General features: G+C 44.0%; 1 protein-coding gene across 1 annotated transcript in view; it reads left to right on the top strand.

Annotated features, from left to right (window-relative positions):
- Positions 1-2,194: 2,194 nt before the first annotated feature.
- Positions 2,195-20,184, top strand: part of MAPRE2 (microtubule associated protein RP/EB family member 2) — a 103,150-nt gene continuing 85,160 nt past the window's right edge. The window contains exon 1 of the mRNA XM_064507572.1: positions 2,195-2,337. The gene's annotated coding sequence lies outside the window, so the exon portion shown is untranslated. The remainder of the gene's footprint in view (positions 2,338-20,184) is intronic.

Raw genomic sequence — 20,184 nt, 5'->3', positions numbered from 1 at the left:
TTTGCACAGCAGAGGGGCTGGAGAACCTATGTGATCCAACCTCCTGTCAGCCCGCTGTAGAGGGACCACAACAAACGGTAGCTGTTTCTGCAGCAACAGCCCTAAAACCACCGCTAGCGTCTTAGTGGAGTGGAAACAGAGAGTTTCTGAGGGAAGGAAACCAAAGCGAGGATGGCTGAAGGAAGGACAGGCTCAGGGTTAATGCAGAGGGTAAATCCGCATCCCAGTCCCTTCGTGGACCTTGGCCTCAGTCTGTAATTTTAAATATCGTCATTTCCAAGCATTCAGTATCTCAAAGCTCTGACCGATGATCTCTACCAGACCAAGGTGTTTCAGCCTAGGAAATTACAGATCGGCTCGCGCTGCCCGCCGTAATCGAGCATGAGCCCCGCTCCATCGGCAGCGCACAGGAGCACCAGGCTGCAGCTGAGACCGGACACAGCGTCACGCCTGTGACCGCCGCTACGGTGGGCGGAAGCTCTACCAGTGCAGAGGGACAGGCCAGTGATGACCCGCAGCTAAATCTGCCATCTGCTGGGTGGCAGGTCTCCTCGTGGGCGTTTAAGACTGGACATAGTCAAAAGTGAAAGGATGTCTTTCACCTTGACTCTTCATGTCTGTTCCACAGCCTCCCTTCTATACAGTGAAGATAACTGAATTCCTCCACTGTTCAGGCACATGCTGAAGATAAAAATCATTCAACAGGAACTCAAACACGGCTCTGATAAGTCCCGAAGAAGGCTGCACAAAAATAGCATATCTTTTGATCTTAAATGCAGCCTGCAGATGCAGTAAAATCCTCTAATTGTTCTGTGGGCACAAAAATAGATTCTTTGTCACTACTACATGAAGTGAAAGGGCTAGGAAGAAATTAGGCAGATTTCAGACACTACCGAAAAAGTCAGGAAATGCTTCCGACTTTGAATGTCAGGTTTTTGAAGGACTGGCTGCTCTGTGTTGCTGGATAAAGCTTTTCTTTTGGACTTTCTCCTCTGAGCGGTGTTTGTGAACTGTGAGAAGCGGCAGAGCTCGTGAGCATGCCCAAGCGTGCTTGGCCTCCAGACCAGGTTTCACAGCTGACCATTTCAGCAGAAAGAGGCAGCTCACACGCTCATTTGCGGTGCTGGGTCTTGTGCTAACAGCACTGTACCACCTTTCTTCCACCACGAAACACCCAACTACCATGAAATGGATGCTGAGCCCTAGTCTGCACCCCGCAGATCTGCACAACGGTCCAGCACCTCTCAGTGCTTGCTAACCTCTCCGCGTTTCTGCTTCAGCCCTTGCCTGCTCCCAAAACTGGGGGTGGTGGGAAGGCTGGAGCCCCCACGGCTGCTTCCCCTCTCCGATTCCAGGCTGCCCTTTCCCTCGGTTATGTGGGATGTATTTCCTTCAGTAATATGGGAATGGCTGCGCCATGCAGGCAGTAAAGGGGGCCCTGGAGGGGAAGGGGACGGCGAAGAGCGGAGGAGCCTGTGAACCTACACAACAGAGGAAAGAAGCGGTCCCATAAATTTGGGGAAGGATTTGGTCACGCAGTCTTGCACAGACCTGCTCAGCAGGAAATTGCATTATCTCCGCTAACATAAGCAATGCACCTGCATGTTTAAAATACGGGGTTACAGCAAATTCAGGCTATTTATTTCATAGCCTGGAAGGTTTTTTCCCCTATATTTAATTATTTCTTCATTTAAACTTGCCCTAGTCTAGCATTCAAGGCAAAATACCAGGTTGCATTAGAAGGGAGAAGAATAATCTGTGCTGTTTCTCTGTTTTCCCCAAGCCCTTCACAAAAATAGGAAAAACGTCCTACATAAAGATTGCCTCTCCCCAGCATTTACAGCTACATGACACAGAGCTTAAAAACACAAACTGCTAGAGCGCACGTGGGCAGGACTCGACTAACAGCCCATCTGTGGAGCGCTGAGTTAAAGACAGGGCCCTGACAGCTTCCCCAGGCAACCTCACTTCGCGGGAGCAGGTGGGGTGGTTCTGAAGAGGGTGGGAAAAGACAGGGGGAAAAAAAAAGAAACAAGGTGGTGGACGATTTCTAGGAGCCTGATGGGAACCGGCCGCTCCTCTCGCTGAGCGGGCTCTCGCCCTGCCCCGCGCACGGCGGAGGGCGGGCGGGATGCGCGGGGGGCCCGGACGTGCGCTTCCAGCGGCGGCGCCGCGGCCAGGCCGCGCCCCCCGGCGCCGGGGGCGGCCCCGGCGGGGCCCCGCGGTGGCGGCGCGGTTCACGTGGCGGCGGCGGGGCGGAGCGGGGCGGGCTGACAAAGCCGCGCTGTCAGCGGGCGGGCGGGAGAAAGGAAAAGCGGCGGCGGCGGCGAGGAGCAGGTGAGCGAGTGCCCGTCCGCGGCGCGGCCCGGCCCGGCCGCACGTCCCGCCCCGGGCCCGGGTGGCGCCTCGCCGCCGTCCGCCGAGCGGGGCCGGGCCGGGCCGTGCCACGCTGGCACCGGCGAGGCCGGGCGGCACCGGGCGGCGCAGCGTGGCGGGGCAGCCCCGGGCGGCCGGGCCGGGCCGGGCGCGGGGGCTTGTGCGCCCGTCGCGGGGCGGCGGCGGGGCGGCGGGCAGAGCGGGCGGAGCGCCTCCCCCGGGCCGCGCTGCCCTCCCTCGCCGCCCGGGCGCCCGTCGGGGCGCGGTGCCGGGCGCTGTCGTTACCGCGCGCTGCAGCCGCGGGGGGACCCCGGGAGTGCCTGGTGCCACCTGCGGGTCGGGCAGGGTTTTGTGAGGGGCCGAAGTGGTTGCTGTCGCCTCGCCCCAGGTGGGAAGAGGAGAGGGAAGTTCTTTGCAGGGCCGGTCGATAGGCCAGCGCCGGGAATCTCCTGCCTCCCGCCCTCTGCCCCGTGATAGTGAAGCCAGAAGCAGTCAGAAGCATGTACATGGGTGCCTGCAGTAGGGATCAGTTACATTTTGGGGGGGCTTGGGGGGCTTAAGGACTCGGATACGTGTTTGCGTGTTTGCTTTCTGGAACTGAACAGCTGAGAGACAAGAAAGTTGTTGGCTGATTCTGTCGTGAGTTTCGTTAAAAGCGGGAAGGCACTTAACTACCGCGTGGGTTTAAAAGGCGGCACTATATTTCAGCCTGCGTCTTGCGGCTGTGCTGGAGGTGCCCAAGGCAGCTTGCGCACTTCGGCTGGCGGAGGGATGAAGGGAGCTTCCACGCAGCGTGCTGCGTAGCGGGAAAGCTCGGTGCTGAAGAAATCACATTCCCGAGAAGGCACCTAAAAGCCTGATGAATCAGCATGCCGCATCCACTGACCCAGCGCAGCAACCGCTGCAAGGAAGGAGGCAGCGGTACCGGGAGAGGCTGACGCTTCCTGAAGCTGCAGGCTTCCTGTGCAGAACAGTGATGCGTGTGAGGTCGTAAAAAAAATAAATAAAAAATTTCCACCACCAGTTTTTCATTCAAACAGTGTCTTCTGACAAGTCGAACAAACAACCCTCTGGTGCTTTCTATGGTGAATGAGTTACAGTCCTTTTTGTACTTTGCTTGCTTCCCAAAGGGATGTTTGCTTTTTATCGCTGGCCCTAAACTATGTAGCAAGTGAAAGGCAGCTAATTATATAAGCGCATAACTTAAAATTGTGAGAAATCCAAAACAGTAAATAAGGTGAAGACTTTTTAAAAAGAAATACTGGAGTGATTTGGCTGTATTTTAAGAGAAATAAACACTAAGATGACATTTCACAAGCTGAATAGCAGAACAGTATTTCAAACAAAGTATCATACAGCTAAAATGGCCTATTTTGTAAGACTTGCTTGTTCTTTTACAAAATATTGTCTTTTGAAGTAAAATGAACTGTTTAATTTAAACTTCTACACAAAACTGTCACAGGGTAATCTGTTTTAGTCAGGGTTCTGATTTCTCCGGTGAAGTGCTATAGCACCTGCCTTTAGCTATTGAACAGGAAGTATTTAAAAGAATCATTAATTTTCTTACATTTTCTTTTATTTTGAAATATTTGGTACTTTTCTACACAGGCATCTTGAGTCGTTTCTCATTCAACAGTGGTATGAATGAGCTGCCGTATGCGTTGTCATGTCAGTTGCCACCCACCTCACCCACTGCTGCATCTTGTACAGTGTTTGAATTGCAGAAAGCTCTGTATCTCCCTAAAACATGCAATACTTATGGTATTTCTGCTGGGATGGTGAAGTTGCGTACTGTAGCTAGTAGAGGCAGCTGACTAAGATGCTGTATAAGCTATGGAAATACAATGAAGGACTTACAAATTTGACATTTCTTGAGGGCAAGTATGGTTCCTCTCAATCTGCCTCAAATTCAGCATGCCAAATCCATTAGCTACTTTAGTTTTGCAAGGAGAAAATGATCGGTTTAGCAAGAGAGATGGAGGGAGCCAAGGACTGCAGCATACAGGGCAGTTTAATATCTTGTGGGCTTGGTGTCTATTTATGAGATACCTACGCCTTTTGGATATGTTTCAAAGACAGAAAAATGTGGATATTTTTCCATGACCTCACTTCGTGGGGTGTGCCATGGTAATCTGGTGCAAGTTGGCCAGCTGCCCTAACAGACTGTATCAGAACTTCTAATGTGGAGTATGGTCTAGTAGGTTGAGATGTCTTTTACTTATTTAAATGTTTTGGCAGTTGGCCCCTTATCAGGTACTTGTTCCTCAAGGTTAAATCTTCTGGTAGAGTGTCTCTCCCACAGACAGGGAACAGGGACATGTGCTGTGGCTTTTGCTCCTCAATTAGGAGAAACTTTCTGTCTACCAGGGTAGCAAGAACAGGTTGCTCTGAAGGACACAGTCTTCATTACTGGTTCTCCAAAGTATGTTGGAAATATCCTAGGCATTGGCAATCCTAACTGGTAGGGTGGGGCTGGAATAGGTATTTCAGCCCTCTGTTTCTGTCACGTCATGGTTAAGTTGCAGTTGTCTGGTATTCTACATCTAAGTCCTCTCTCTGGCCATAAATTCTCAGTCAGATTTCTTTTTTCCTTTCCGCTATTACAACTCCAGGCAGTCTCAATTATTTGTCATTGCCTCTTCTGGCTAATTTGAAGTATTGTCCAGATATTTTTCAGTGTTATTTCTTGACCATTCCTCCAAATACCAGTGAAATACTTGGAGGAGTAGTTACTTACAAATCAAGCAAAACCCCACTAAAAAAGCCCCTAAACTGATGATCACTAGAATTCATCCATGCTTAATCTTTATTAAATTTTTTAGAGCCGCAACTTTTGCTAAAACGTATCATTCTTGTTTATCTTAAAATAGTCTTTATCCTGGCCGTTCTTCTTCTAAATCTTGAAACACTGAAACCTTAATACAGTCAAGTTTAAAAAGATAGCCTAATTTCAGAAGAGGGAAAAACATTAGAGTAACACAATTAGGTGAGTGGAATGCATTTTTTCCCTTAGGCACATCTGGAAAGTGGTACTATATCATGTTAAAACTGTAAGCGCTTGTCTCAGGAAGAATTGGGCTGGGCCAGTGTTTGCATGAGACATGGGAGGAAAAATGCAGATCTTGCTCTGGTGCTGGTGAGCCTGTCGATAGCATTGCTGTGAGTCACTGATGACCCAGGGTCCAATCACTGCATGATGGCACATGTGGTGCTGTTGGGTGAGGCTTAACTGTGACCCTGAATCTCTCAGTGCTTTATATATGTGTGTATGTATATAACATATTTATGAGTGTATGTGTGTATATATATGTTTGTATGTGTATAGATGTATATATATCTATATATAGAGAGAGATGTACACACACACTCTCAGTGTTTTGGCCTGCCTCACTTGGGGATAGTTACAGCTGCCTATGTGAATTTCTTGTAGCTTCGATAGGGCTTGCCTTCTTGCCCTTGAAAAGGTGGGGTCGTCTGGGGACTCTGCATACAGTTTCAGCACCCTTATCATCACAGAGTGCTGCTTGAGCCTCCCTGCTGACAGTCTCTACTGTGTCAGGCTCTGGGAGAAGTGGACTTAATGACTGAATTTTGACAGAGCAATGGGTACAGAGCAATGAGGAGAAACCTCATTTTGGGGTTTGCCTGTCTGTAGGAAAGGTGGGTGGGGAGTGAAGATGCCTCAAACAAGATACTGTTTTCAAGGGAATTGAAAAGACACTTCACTGACTAAAGAAAGAGCAGTGACTAATCTGCATTTGGGAGAGTCAGGTGAGGAAAAGGGGACTGGCAGCAGGACTAAAGAGGAGAACGCAAAACTCGAACTGCAGGAAAAGGATCCAGACCATAAAAGAATGCTCTAGGAAAGCTGTCAGGACAAGCGTTTATCATAGGAGTATTTAAAGAAGCAGCAGACTAGGAGCGCAGGGCTGTTTTAAGTTGCATCAGTCCCCAGTGAGCTGACCTGTAGCCCGTGAGCACTGTCACGAGATGGGTACGGTTAAGGGGCAAGTTTCTGGGGGACTGCCCAGTGCTGGAGTCCTGCAGCTGGCTGCCATCCTCTATTTCTACTATGACCATGTCCAAGAAGCATATGAGCAAGGCCAAAGGAAAGCAACCCTGCAGTCTAGTAAGTCCCAGAGCAGAGCTATAATGAGAACGGGGCTTCAAGTGGTGCAAGCATGCTCAAATGTGATCACCCTGCCCTATAGAGGGGCCGTTCCTCCATGGCAGTGTGGTAAAGCCTGATGGTGTTGAAGAGGAGGGGAGGGGGTGATAGAGAAGACGAAAACATGGCAAAGTTTGAGGAAGAGCCTTGATCCTGGTTGACCACATCATCAGTCCCAGAATCTCCCAAGTTTTGTGTGAGGGTGGCTTTCATTCATCCCATTCCCTTCCACTGACCCTAAATGACCCCAGATTTCAAATTTGTCCTTTTTAAAATTTAAGAGGTGTTTTAATGCTTTACAGGAGCCTGATCTCTAACCTGGTCATTTTTGAGAACAGCTGACCATGTAGATTTCTACCCTATAGGAAGAAGTCCGTAGTATTTCTTCAGCAGGACAGTTTTAGACAATGAGTACATAACTTAGTTGAATTTTTCAGGGAATTCTTTTTCCCTTAAGGGATAAAATTAGAATGGTCCTACACTCAGTGATGTATCATACACGTAAATGACAAGCTTTCAGATTGATTTAATTACCAATGCCAAGCTAAGACCACATTAAAATAACAAGTTGCCAGAAAATACAAATCTCACATAGGTTTGACGGATGAAAAGGGAAGAAGAATGTAACATGTAGGTTATCAGAAATAAGCTTCAGACACCTTAGTTGTTCTAATCTAGTAAATCTCTTTGTAGATTTGATAGAATTGTTAAAGTCAATACAGGAAAAATCTGTCTCTGATTTCATTGCATAGTTTGGCTGTGCAACATCAAATGTGAGTATCTTCTCAGGCTACTCCTTCCAGAGGAATGTTATTAAAACATGCTTTGATTTAGAAATCATTTTATGTCCCAATTAATAGTACGTTGACTATAGTATTAACAGTCTTCAGACAGTTTGAATTGCACTGCAAGAGTAAAGTATGTCATGTTTTCTCAAAAGAAACCAATATATTTTGCTTGGCTTTACAATATGAACATTCAGACTAAGTAGAAGTGCTGTGAATAAGCTAGTTCTTGAAGCTTCATTCCAATATGGCATTTGAAAGTAACCTTGAGTGTCATGACTCATCTCTTCACTGAGAATGCCGCTTCCCTTGAAAAGCTCGTGATTCTCGATCCAAGAATATTTGCGCATCAGAGGCAAAGATCCAAAGTAAGAGACAAAACTGGCTGAAGCAATAGATGAATACCTCTCTTGATTTCCACCAGATTCTTGAATTCTTCATTCCTGATATTAGTTAAGAAGATGTTGTCCTTCAAGACTATCTTCAAATGTGAATATTGTTTGGCAGTGATTTGGTCTCATAGATTTTGATGGCCAGTTTAACGCATTTCCGAATACCTGCAAATGCTGCCTGCTTTGCTTACTAAAATTAGAAATATTGCATTGGCGGATGGTATGCACACACCATTAGTATTAGTAGAAGGTGTCCATACTAATAGAAGAATACAGACAAAAAGAGAACAGGTGACATTTGTAATACATTTGTAATGTAATCGTAGAGGGAGTGGAGAGCTCCTATCTTATCAGGATTACTGCTTAAACTCAAACTACTAGACTGCACCATTGGAGATTTGATACTCTGTACAGCATTATGTGCATGGGGGTTCCCCTAGCGCTCCATGTCCGGGCAGAAGGTCCCACTGATGCAGTTGCATTTCACGGCAACAGATTAGGCTGCAGGTGTGCTATAAAGCTGCACAATACCAATTATTCCCAAACAATCAGATATTAAAAACCCTTACACAAATGAAGTGCTTAACACATACAGACTAAGTCTCTAGGAATTTCATTTATTCTTTATCACAGCCTTTTACACTTTTTTTTTCTTGCAAAGCAAATTATCAGCCAGTATTTACTACAATATTTTTTTTATAGTCAGTTCTATTGCACTTCATACCTTTAACTCTCTCGTTCCCTTCATTGTCAATCATAATCGTGAGAAATACTTACAAAACAAGCACTAAGTTTACGGTTACAGGAGACTATTGATGTTGGCAATTGGTTGTGAAGATCTTTAGGCATCATTAGCAAGCCACAGGAAATTTGGTAGGAATATGTGTTTCTGTAGCAGAAGCAAGGATTGCGAAGCGCAGCTGAAAAAGTCTGGGAAATGTCAGAAGGAAAACTGCATTTGCTGAAGTTCTGAATAGTAATTCTAGGTTCACGGTCTTTTGGAAGACTTTTGAAGTGCAGATTAAATAATTCCAGATGATGACAAAAAAAAAAGTTCTATTAAGAAAACAAAAGGTTTGAGCCATTTCTGCTTTTTTGTGCCTTGAAGGAACCCTGTAGCCATTCACTTCTGCCTCTTCAGTTTCTCCTTTCGAGTACTCCCTTCTGTCTCAAACAAACCCTCTTATGAAAGTTTTCACATTCTTTATCTGTTTCTCTTCCTCTTAGCTGCTTCCTGACTTGACCACTTCCTATTGTCAGTAATTTTGTCTGTTTATTTTTTCCTTCCTTACCTCCACCTTAGCTCAGGGACCAGCTCTTTTCATCTCTAATTTGTACCTTCCTCATGTGGGTTCATGCTTACAACTTGCCATGATGCTTTTAAATTGCCTGTTTAAACCTCTCTTCCACTGGGCAGAGAGTCTTGGCCGCAGTCTGCAGATGTTGCGCGCTACTCGACAGCGAACACTTGTTCTCCAGTCCAAGCATGTGTTCAGCAGTAAAGGAAAGGGCACAACAGAGGTTTTCAGTTTAGTCTTACCCTGTCCATGCAGTGAAGCCTGAAAATGCCATCCTTTACCAAGAAGAGGGAGAATCAACTATAGCAGCATGTTCAGCTCCTGAGCTCGGTATCAAACCAAGCTTTTCCCCTGCATCTCAGGTGTCAGCAGCTAGACTAATTCTGTGCTTTAAACATTGATGCCTCACTAAGCAAGAGCAGATTCTCATGAGCGCTTGCAACCTTCCTTGCTCAGGAAAGAAAATGTGTTTTTAAGCCTTGCCTTTGCATGGTGATAGCTGGCAAAAGCAAGGTGACTTCCATAGTGCTGGGTTTTACTGAAGTGCCTTCTCAGTGAGGACTAGCCTGAGGAGTCTTGCTTGTAGCTTTGTAACTGCTTCTTCGTGTTTCAGCTGCTAAAGTACAATCTGGCCAACTGAGCTTTAGCAATTTCCTGTGGTTATGATGGCCGAAAGTGTGATCGCTCTTACAGCTGCATAATGCTGTGTTTGTCATTAGGGTGATAATAAAGTAGATCTAGCAAAGAGTGCAGGTGTGCCCCTACAGTTGTAAAGGGGCACTGGTGATATTCAGCAAATGTATTTTTTTTCATCTTCAGGGACTGCTAGGAGTGAACCTGAGCACTTTCTCTCTTGATTTGGTTACTAGCTGCTACAGATCATACCATACTCAGTTTCACCATTTTATGTTTTGGCACTACTGCCAGCTAAAACAGCAGATCACTTAAAAGTTAAAGCACTTCTGGTATCTTCACAGCCCCATATTTCTAAGCAGAACTCAGTTTTAAGTCCTAGCCTATTAACTGTGTCAGTACACAATTAGCTGCGCTGAGCACAATGCACTAGTCCTTGTACTCTGATTTCTGGCTTTGCCCATCTCCTGGGATATTCCTCCTCGCTTCACCTGGACTGCTGGGTTTTCCCCGCCACCATAGATAGGGAACATGAATTCAGCATAGGTGAGAATTCAGCCAAGTATGACTTGACCTGTTTTGTCAATAGTTGCTGAAGTGGGTGGGGAAGCAGCCTTCCCACAGAATGCAAGACTGCTAGCGAACCTCATAGCGGTAGGAAAGACAATGAGCTCTCATGTATCTCTCCCAGCTGTGTATTTAGGTAGAAGTGATTTCCCCCCTGGCCCCCCAACTCTTGCGTGGCATGTTTAATTTGTGAGCTCACCAAGATGTTATCTTTTTCCCAGAATTGTCAGACTTTTTCTAAAAGGTGAAACGCTTGTACTGCCCTTGGAGACTCCTGCAGATTTTTTTTATTCACGTACGGTAGAACACCAGATTATGGACTTACAGACTTTCAGCCACAGACGGAGATGTAGGCATCTGTCCTTTAAATGTAGATCTTAAAGTAGAATATACTTTACCTTGCCTGAAGAAGTACAGCAGCAAAGAGAAGTGAATGCTGTAGTTTATTACTGCAACTTATTGTTGCAGTAAGTTTTTTTTTTCTTTTTCTCTTTCTTTCTCCTGACAAAATCTGACATTTGGGAGGAAGGGGAAGAAAAACACAGAGAGTATTAAGCATAGCTTTAATTTTATTGTAGAAGTTCCATATGGACACATAATTTAAAGACCAATTAACATTTACAGACAAACATGGACTGGTTTTGTCAGAAGGGATGCATGTTCTTCTTCCAGTACTTATTAAAGTTAAGATTTGGCCAAAGTTGCTAGTTCTCAAGAAAATACCTCATCTCTTCATATCAAGATGGAACGTTCACTTAAAATTAAATACAGGAAATGTTGGGCATAATAGCTTTTACTCGCACAGATCTTGTTAACAAGAACATAATCTCCTAATCACTCCCTTGAAAGCCAACCCAGATGATAGAAGCATAGTTGGATTCCTGCCAAACAGCTCAAGAACTCTGATTTCACACCCAAGCTCCAGCAGGAGTGTCAGGATAACCTCAAGTATTCAGTGAAAAAACAAATAAAGCACTATGCATTTATAGCTCCTTATACTTGTGTTTATAAATATAGAAACTATTAGTTGGGATAGTACAAAAGCTTGAGTAAGAAACAGGATTGCAGGCATCTAAGTCTGTTTATATTACACACCAAAACAATATATAACTGTTCAAGCAATACTGACTCAGTGGTAACATCATAGTCATCTCCCCATCCCTTGGAATTAGCCCTTGAGAAAATAGAAAGTTGACTTTTTTTAAAGATGTAGAGTAGTTAGAGAACAAAGGAACAGAAAGTAGTTTTTCATGGTGGTGTCTCCCTCACAGCCAGGGCACATGTGTGATTCAATGAGGCTTGCAAATGGCTTTGATCTTACATTATCTTCATGACGTAAGTTATGAAAACAGGAGCCTTTGCTGATGGTGGAGGTGGTGACATGAGGACTGGTTGCTGCAAGTTCATAGATACATTTAGTTTTCAAAATAATACATCTCTAATATAAATAAATGCTAAAAGTATTTTGCTATAGCAGTGCTTTTTAAAAAAAAACAAACAAGCAACTCACCTGCTAAATAGCTGTTGTTATTTCTGTTGCAGAAAATGCAAATATTAGAGATGAGGTGAATTTTCTTTGTCTATATTTTTTCCATTGACTTGGAAAACTATCAGCTAGTTTGCTGCATTTTTTCCCTAGTAAACAGAGTACACAACAAGCTGACAAAATAATTATGTTGCTTGAAAAGTTTTTTTTATAGGCTATCCAAATTTCTGGGTGGAGCTAGTCATTTAGCTACACCCATGGTGAGGTTTATAAGGGAAGTTTTCTAGGGGAGCTCTTCTCTGTCAGTCTATAGCAACAGTCAGTTTTATTTTGTCACCATGTCAAGGCTTCAGAGAGGTTCCCATGGAGGGGATGACTCTCTACATACATCTTTGAAACATCGAGGCAAGGTAAGTCATGAAGTCTGCTTCACTACTTTGGTTCCTTCTTATACGTGGTATTTCTATAGAATAGAAATACATAGAGCTGAATGATGCTTCAGTTTTAAAAGTCTGTATTTTCTCTGCCATATATAATTGGAGTCTTATTCCCTATGGTCTTATCTTCGTATGATGCTAATTCAAATGGGGGGAAAGCAACCTTAAGAAAATCCTAAAGCTTATTAGAGTTTGGAGAAACTACTATTTGTTACAGGTTGATCAGGCCTTGAAGACAAATGACTTTGAGGGCTAATTTGCGCCACTTGTTCACAATATTTAGGTTACTGTTGTTGTTGGAACTGTGCTGCTTTTCCTTAGCTATGCTAGTATTAATTTTTCAAGCATACAAATAAAAGATATGCTGTGCTTAATTGTATAATTGCTGCGGCTTAGTCATGGCTCTTTGATACACCCAGGAATCCTGTCATAATTCTTGAGTTATCCTGTATCACAGTTTCCTTATGTATACCTGCACATAATTGCCTGTAAATTATTCAGTTCAGCGTATGTCTCTTGAGTTACTGTGAATTTCCCTAAATGAGATTAGGTACTCTGAAGGTCTGTTTGCTATTGCACCTGAGTGTTTGTGTTGGTATAATACTTTTGTATAAACTTCACTCTCTTTCTAGCTACCTTACAACGTATTGGTGACCTGGCTGCCTCTTGGAGGGGGGCTGCAAAGCTGGTTGTTGTTTGGGGTAATTCTCTTCCCCGTGTCAGCTGCCTCGCTATGTTCTGCATATGTTCTGTAGACTCCTAACTGGAGTCTTCCATAAGGCAAAGCCCAACCATTTTTGAGACAAGCATGTCCTAAACATAGCACCTAGAACAGGCACCTGTAGGGAGAAGGCAGTAGCTTGCAGGGGTAGGGCTGAGTGGGATCACAAGGCGGTATTGCTTCCCAGTTGCCTGTGCCTCCAGTGCTCAGTTGCACCTTCCTAAGTGTGTGTCCTTAAAGACAAGCAAGCCCTGAACTGATCTACTTGCAGCGGCCAAAATATTCTGTGTGCCCAGAGAGTGTGCATCCTTCTTCAGCCCTATTTGTGGCTCCTGACTCTCCCTATAGTTGTCAGGAGAAAAGGCTCAATGTGAAGGTTAGTTGTAGGACATCTCTCTGTGCTCCCTGGAGGAGTGTTCAACCCAATGGAAAATCTTCCAATGCCACATCATGGCGAGCTCTAACAAATGTTGCTATGCACCTCTATGTAAGATTTCAGGTACAAGTAATGTGCAGTCTGTTCTTGTTTGAGGGGACTCAACTGGGAAGTCTCACTCTTGACTCCAGTTGTGAAATACTCTTTCCACTCCCAGGCGCACATCCCTGTCATTTCATGACCTAATGAATTTTTTTTTTTTTTTGTGACATTCAATTTAGAAGAGGTAGAAGTTTTTTCATTCATTGTTCCCAAAACTTGGGAAGTATTTGAGGGTAGAGGCTAGTTTTCTAGTTGTTTTGCAAAGCATACTCATATTACCACCAGGTACTACAAAAACAACCAAAGTTATGGTTTCCACAAAAACGGTAGTGTAGGATGGGTTCTTTTTCTCAAGCTGTATAAGCAGAACTGTGAATTTATGTAGCTGGCACAAGGTTGATGGACAGCCTCTTGGGCAAGATGGAGCAGTGTGAATTGGAGAGGCTCTCTGGGTATTTTGACTTTGTGCAATTAGTAGATGAGAGAAAATAAGTGCATCTTGACTGTGGTGTTTGAATAGACAGGTTTTCCCCCTTGATAATGCTGTGGCTTTTCTTTGGGGTTTCTTAAGTCAATATTAAACTTGTAGGATGCTCAACTTGAACAGTGTGGTCATTTCTGCTTTCTACCATCTGTTGTTACCGATACTTAACAAACTCTGGCTGTGCTGGATTGCAGCCCAAGGAGTCTCAAGGAGACTCGAGCAGTCTCATGCGAGGGAGTCCCCTTGGCTTTATCCTGTGCCATCCTTCCGGTATCTTGACATGCTGCAGTTAACAGTGTTCATTGGTATTTTTAAGTGCAGTGCATTTATTTTAAGTGCCTTGTAAACTGGTATAGACCAAACTCTTTAAAAATATTTACTGTTATCTTTTATTAACCAGTACAGTAAATGGGAGGCGAGGAAGAGGAAAATACTTTCAATACTGGCAGATAATCTTAAACGTCTCTGTTCTTGGATAACTTCAGGGAAGGGATGGTTTTTCAGAAGTAGGAAGAAAGTTTGGGCTTTTTCAAGTGGGTAATGTAGAATTGCTTACTTTTTTTAAACATCCAACTTGTGTGTCTGCGAATTTGCCTGCTCCTCTAAGCAAGGCCTGACCTTGGTCATTTTGTAACTTGAAAAACAGTGTTCATGGAATAAAATACTTATCTAGTGTAGTTTTAACTTTAGCCTCCTATTCCACAGGAATGATTTAATGAACAGTGAACTATGATAGATTACTTACTGTATTTGACAAATTTTTAGAAGACTATTTTTGAGTAGCCAAACTACAAACCTAGGGGTACCATCTTCTTCTCCCGATTTTGGTTTTTTGAAGCCACAGTCTTACTAAATGCAGAAAGTCTGCAAAGATGACTTCTTGGTGGTAAGCTGTGTGTTTAAGAGGCAGATGTCCAATGAAAATCCTTCAGCAGCGTATTTCTTCGAGGTATTGTATGAAGAATGATGCTAAAAGCTGGTTAACTGATGTGGTTTTCTACTAGACCCTTCACTTTTAAATACTTTTGCTGCAGAAAATTCAAGCATAAAATTTCAGCTTATTTGGGTGCATGTTAAAATGAGCTTCTGATTTGGAGTCTCCCTCCTTGTTCGTGCATGGCAGCGCGGGTGTTTTCGGAGCTGAGCTTGGGCCACTGGCAGGCAGGCAGGGGGATCTTGGCTGCAGTGAGCATGAGTGCTTGGGGAGGAGCTTACTATGCTTTGAATTTGCATACTTCTTGGGAGTCAACTTTGGTGTGTTTAGATTTTTTGGATTCCTGAAATCAGAAGGGTTTTACAGATCCTAATATCACTCTGGTTTGTTGAACATGCCTGGCTTTCCTTAAACAATATTTTTCCTCAGAGCACTGCTGTCAAGAAAAGTGTCAGCTGGTCTCTACTGTCTTCTTTTAGTTTAAGTCAAACCAAACTGCTGAATTTAAATAATGTGCTGCCTCCTATAGACATCAACTTTTGCAGTGTCGTTGTCTACCTGAGAGTTGTTCAGATAAGCAACAATTCCCATCGCAGCGCAGAAGCCTGGAGTTTGGCTCTGTTGTGCTTTGTGAACGCTGAAATAGGAGTTGTAAATGATGCTCTGTGACTAGTTCAGTGACAATGAAGATTCTCCTTAGAAAACCGAGATCTAAAGGGATGTTTTATTTATGGCTGCATATAAAATAACATGCTGAGAAAGAAATATAACTGCCAGTCAAATGTCACTTGACCTGAGACAATAACAGTGAAGTGTATCTGTCAAGTGCTTGAAGGCCACATGAGTTAAAGGATGTGATTAGTGTCCTCCATATGACTTTAGAACCATGTATTGTCTCTGCTGCAGTAATAATCTTTCACTGTGGTACAGGGACTACAAGCAACACACGAACATGTTAGAAAACCAGACAGAGAAACACTATGACGGGCTTGTCAAATGACAGGGAACTTATTATGCAGCTGTGGCACCGATCAACAAGAAATGTTTGTCTGACCGCTGGCAGTGGCATCCTTTGTCTTCCTCTGAAAGGAACGCGTGGCTGCTGGTACAGTTTCTGTCCATTAAACATTGTGGCACAGAGGAGCTGGCTGGCAGGAACGCTGCTTTGTTACTGGATTCACTAGGAGTTGGTGCAAAAAAAGACTTGTGTTCTTTTGACAGTGAACATTTTATTCGAGGTTTTAATTTGCTCAGTGTGATACAATAAGACATAAAGAAAATGTAGAGGTTATTTTTCAGCATAAATGCATTCATTTAAATCCTGTAAGACAGTGGTATAAGGCCTCTGTATTACTTCCTGTATGTGTGCCCCGAGCAGTATGGTGTTATCTATGAATTTTTTCATAAAGACCTGTTTACATTTGATAACTGAGTTCCAAAACTTGAAGTTGCAGGAAAATGTTTGCTCAAAGCAATGTCCCAAGTAAAGCAGAACGGCAGTCCTGTCTCTCACACAGCTTCACAGCACATGCATGCTGCTATCGCCTATGCAAAGCATAAAGGCTCACCCTGAAACGTGCGGGCGAGCCCAGTCCGAGTAAGCCATGGGAGCTGGGAACTAGCCTCTGTGCCTGCAAAGCACTGCACAGGGCCTGGAGCTTGCCCGAGCTTCAAGGGAGAGCTGCCTGCTCTTTTCTGTTGTGTGAGCATGTGTGGCGTATTAGAGGCTTCCAGTCTACAATGCTGATTTTTCTGGAATGCAAAAATACATGTTAGAAGAAAAAGCATTTTCCGAAAGGAGACAGACCTGGTAGGTGAGATTAAAGGATAATATGTACCTTCCCTGCCCTGCAGTAGGGTCCTTCCCTCCCACCTTTTCTAGTTTTGTGGGGTTTTGTGGTATCTGAAGTTGAAGCAGTCTTACCCTGCCCCAGGATCCGTAGAAAAGTTTCTTTCTGTGTCCCCTGGGGCTTGCCTGTTTCTGTTCCCTGGCCCGAGCCCAGTTCTTCTCAGAGGCATCTCTCGTCATCCGCTTGTGCGGCTGACTGGTCATGGGGTGTTTCGCTACCATCTTGTCCCACTGCAGTGTCTCGCAGGTGAGAGCACCCAGGTGGTCCCAGGGAGGCAGCCGACCCCCCTTCTTCCCTGCCCTCCTTCCTCCCAGAGGCGCTCGCCTGCCTCAGCGCGTGGGGGCCAGTCCTGCATGGGTGGCTTTCCTCTCTGCTGCCTGACCGCCCCCACTTTCACAAGAAAGAACCATTTTTCTACTGCTTATTGTACTTTCTGTCAGTTGAGGGCAAAACAGCATGTCGTGCCTGGCATGGAAGGGCATTAGATGAGTAGTCACCATTTTATGTTTCATCAAGTGTTTTAAAGTCTAAGCAACAATCAAGTAGTGCGTACATGCTCTCTCTCCCTCCCGCTCTGTGTGTGAGTGAAAGAGAACATAAAAGCTCCCTTTGAGTCGGATCCTCTTGCAGTGCTACTGGATGCCTTTCCATAGGCATCAGGCAGAGACAGGCATACGTGTTCTGGGACTGAGTGCCAAAATGTGTGGCTTTATTCCAGCTCACCAAGTCAGCTGTAAAAGAAGCAGCAAGTTGTGTTTCTGAATTCATTGAGTTGTTAGTGTCAGAAAATTGTTACACTGGCTTGCACATCCTCTTTGCCTGTGTAGGACAGCAGGAGAAAAACCACAGCACCTCAAACCTGAATAGGTTGCAAGCACCTGTACTGACTAAAGAAAGTAGAGGTATTTCTGGGAATAAAACTAGTGCACTTTTAAATGTAACAATATCTCACTCTGTTAAAATTGGGGCAGCTTGAGTTATTTTATTCTTTATAAATCTCATCTGTCAAAATATATTGGTCATCTTCATATTCTGGAAATTAAACTTCAACTTCTATTTGTCATCCCAAAGGAGGAGGAAAGCTGAACACTGTCACTCTTTCTGGTTACAGAAGTTTTGAGAAGTTGACAAATTACACTGAGGAAGAGCAGACTAACATGGAAGTAAAATGATGTGCTAGTACTCTCCACAGGCATGAGGCATCTAGTTTGCTTGATAAGCTGCCAAACACTGTCATTTGAGTGTTGCAAAGACTTCCAGCTGTCTGCGTACATGAACTAAGTAGGTGGGTGAATTAGAATTTGTCCGTGTGACATTGTGTCCAAAGTGACCCTGCCTAATCTTGTTCATTCACACACAAGTGAAGCTCGTAGCAATCTTCTAATAATCTCTTTGGCCAATAGAGCATTTCTCTGAGCATCCTATCCAATGCTAAACTGAAGGGCTGTGTTTGCGGATGCATCGCAGCACTCTCCTCTCACCTGTTTACAAGCCTCCAATGTGCTGTGGGAGATGCTGCCTTATGCTGTTGACTCACTGCGAAAGGTGTGGCGTGTTTTCACCAGAAATGGGAGGGTGTTAAGGGTGTCTGAGCAGAGTGCAGCAGCGTCTGAGACAGGGCCTGCAGGGAAATCAATCTTATGGGAAAGCGTAGGTTGAATCTTACGTTTTTGCTTAGTGAGTTAACAAGTAAGCTGACTACCAAAAAGGGAGAAAAATTGGAGTTATACCACAAGCATACATAAATTGTTAACAGGATTGCTCAAGCAAGACCTGCTTTTGGATGATGTTGGATGCTTCAGCTGTGGATGCTGTTGGAGTCATCATTTGTTCCACAAGTTGTTATGGTGATTCACCTCAGGTATGTTCACTAATACCTAGTTACAGAGGCTGCCCATAGCTAACTAATTTTGCTGAAAAGAAAAGGGTTTTAAGTGAATACGTGTTTGGGAAATGGGGATCTCAATAAGTTTTATTTAGAGCCTCAAAATGTGTGTTCAGCTCATGCATGCATTTTATATCTGGCACTGTTTTTTAAAGTAGTTGTGCATTAAAGCATTTGACAGTTGCCATCCTGGGCACCCTAGATGCAAAGAGTTTCTGCAAGCCGGGAGATGTGCCAAGCACATTTTCAGGCTCGGCTGAAGGATGCCCTGGTTCCTCCATAGAAAATTAGCTGCTAGGAGGCTACCACATGAAGGCAGAGATCTTAGTTGCCCTAGCCTGAACCTGCACAGTCTGAGAAAGCTTATTTAGCAACATTGACAGAGGCTAGGTTGTCTAGAGCAGGTCACATGTGCCCAAAAAGAAACAGCAAGACTAGTTCCTCAACACAGTTTGCTGAACCGGCAGCCTTATGAAGAGAGAAACTGCTGTTTATGTTCAGACATATGGATCTCCCAATCAGATTAGGTCAGACAGATACCTAAGCTTTATTGTCAAGTTCTCCATTGAACAGGAATGGTCAAAAATCTGCCAGAGTTTTACTGCCCCATCTCAGCTACCAGACTTTGTCTTCTAGCTGTGAAAAATTGTCCAGTTATAAAAGTTCAGTCAACTATAGGGGAAATAGTGTCCATGTAAATGGCAAATTAGTCCAAAGTATCTGTTTTTTTGGTCAAGTGGTGTCTTTTCTTGCTTAGTTTTGACATCAAACTGAAAACAGGATAAGCATCTAGGAAAGACAGTGAAAGAAGTAGCTACACTTAAACTGTGTATACTATTTAAATAAGTTTTTAGTGCTTCTCCAAATCAGTGCTTGCAGTCAGTAAGCCAAAGGAAAAAACTTTCCAGACCAAAACATTGGGGAAGTTTGCATTCACTCCGACACTGTAGAATCCTTTGGAATTTTTTCTACTTTTTTTCTACTGAGCATGTGATGCATGCGTCTTGAAGTTAGTGCACTGGTCTGTTGTGCTTTGTGGCTTTTGTCTGCAGAACAAAGTTAATAAAGAGAATTCCTGTGAGTTTCTCACTGCTGCTGCTTGGATGAAATGCTGCAGCTCACAAATGCAGCCACCACACTTCAAACTTGGTAAAATTCAAATATAAACTATCCTTTCAGAACACAACAATGTTAACTTGAGAGATTAAAGTTTGACAGACAGCCTTCAGAACCTCCTCCCATGTTACTTGCTTTAATTGCAGGATATCAAAAATAAACTAAATGAGATAATAAGCTATGACTCTTGCCTCACAGGTTGGAATGTTTTCCTTCAACTTGATGCTCACAAGCTGTGATCGGGTGGTGATGTTATTTTAACTGAAGGAGTAAAATGTATCAGGCAGCTTTCAAATACAGCCCTGCTTTGAAGAGTCTCTTTGGGAGGTTCTTCATTTGCCTTAGCATAAAAGAGACACTTCTCTAGTTTCCAACTCTGTAAACAGTCAAGATCCAGAAAGCTACATTGGTTCTGTAATTTCTGTGTGTCAAATACATAATTTCTGCAATTTCAGCTGTATAAATTACTTGTATGGGGTCATTACCATAATACAAGTGTCCTCACTTATCATGACAGTGGGGATCTGCCCCTCATCAGCTTGGAGAAAGCTAAAACATAGACTTCCCAAATATT

The sequence above is a fragment of the Dromaius novaehollandiae genome, chromosome 2 (assembly GCF_036370855.1).
Source record: "Dromaius novaehollandiae isolate bDroNov1 chromosome 2, bDroNov1.hap1, whole genome shotgun sequence".
NCBI classification, from domain to species: Eukaryota; Metazoa; Chordata; class Aves; order Casuariiformes; family Dromaiidae; genus Dromaius; species Dromaius novaehollandiae.
Note: the sequence above shows the minus strand (reverse complement) of the source record. Positions and strands in the feature narration are given on the sequence as shown.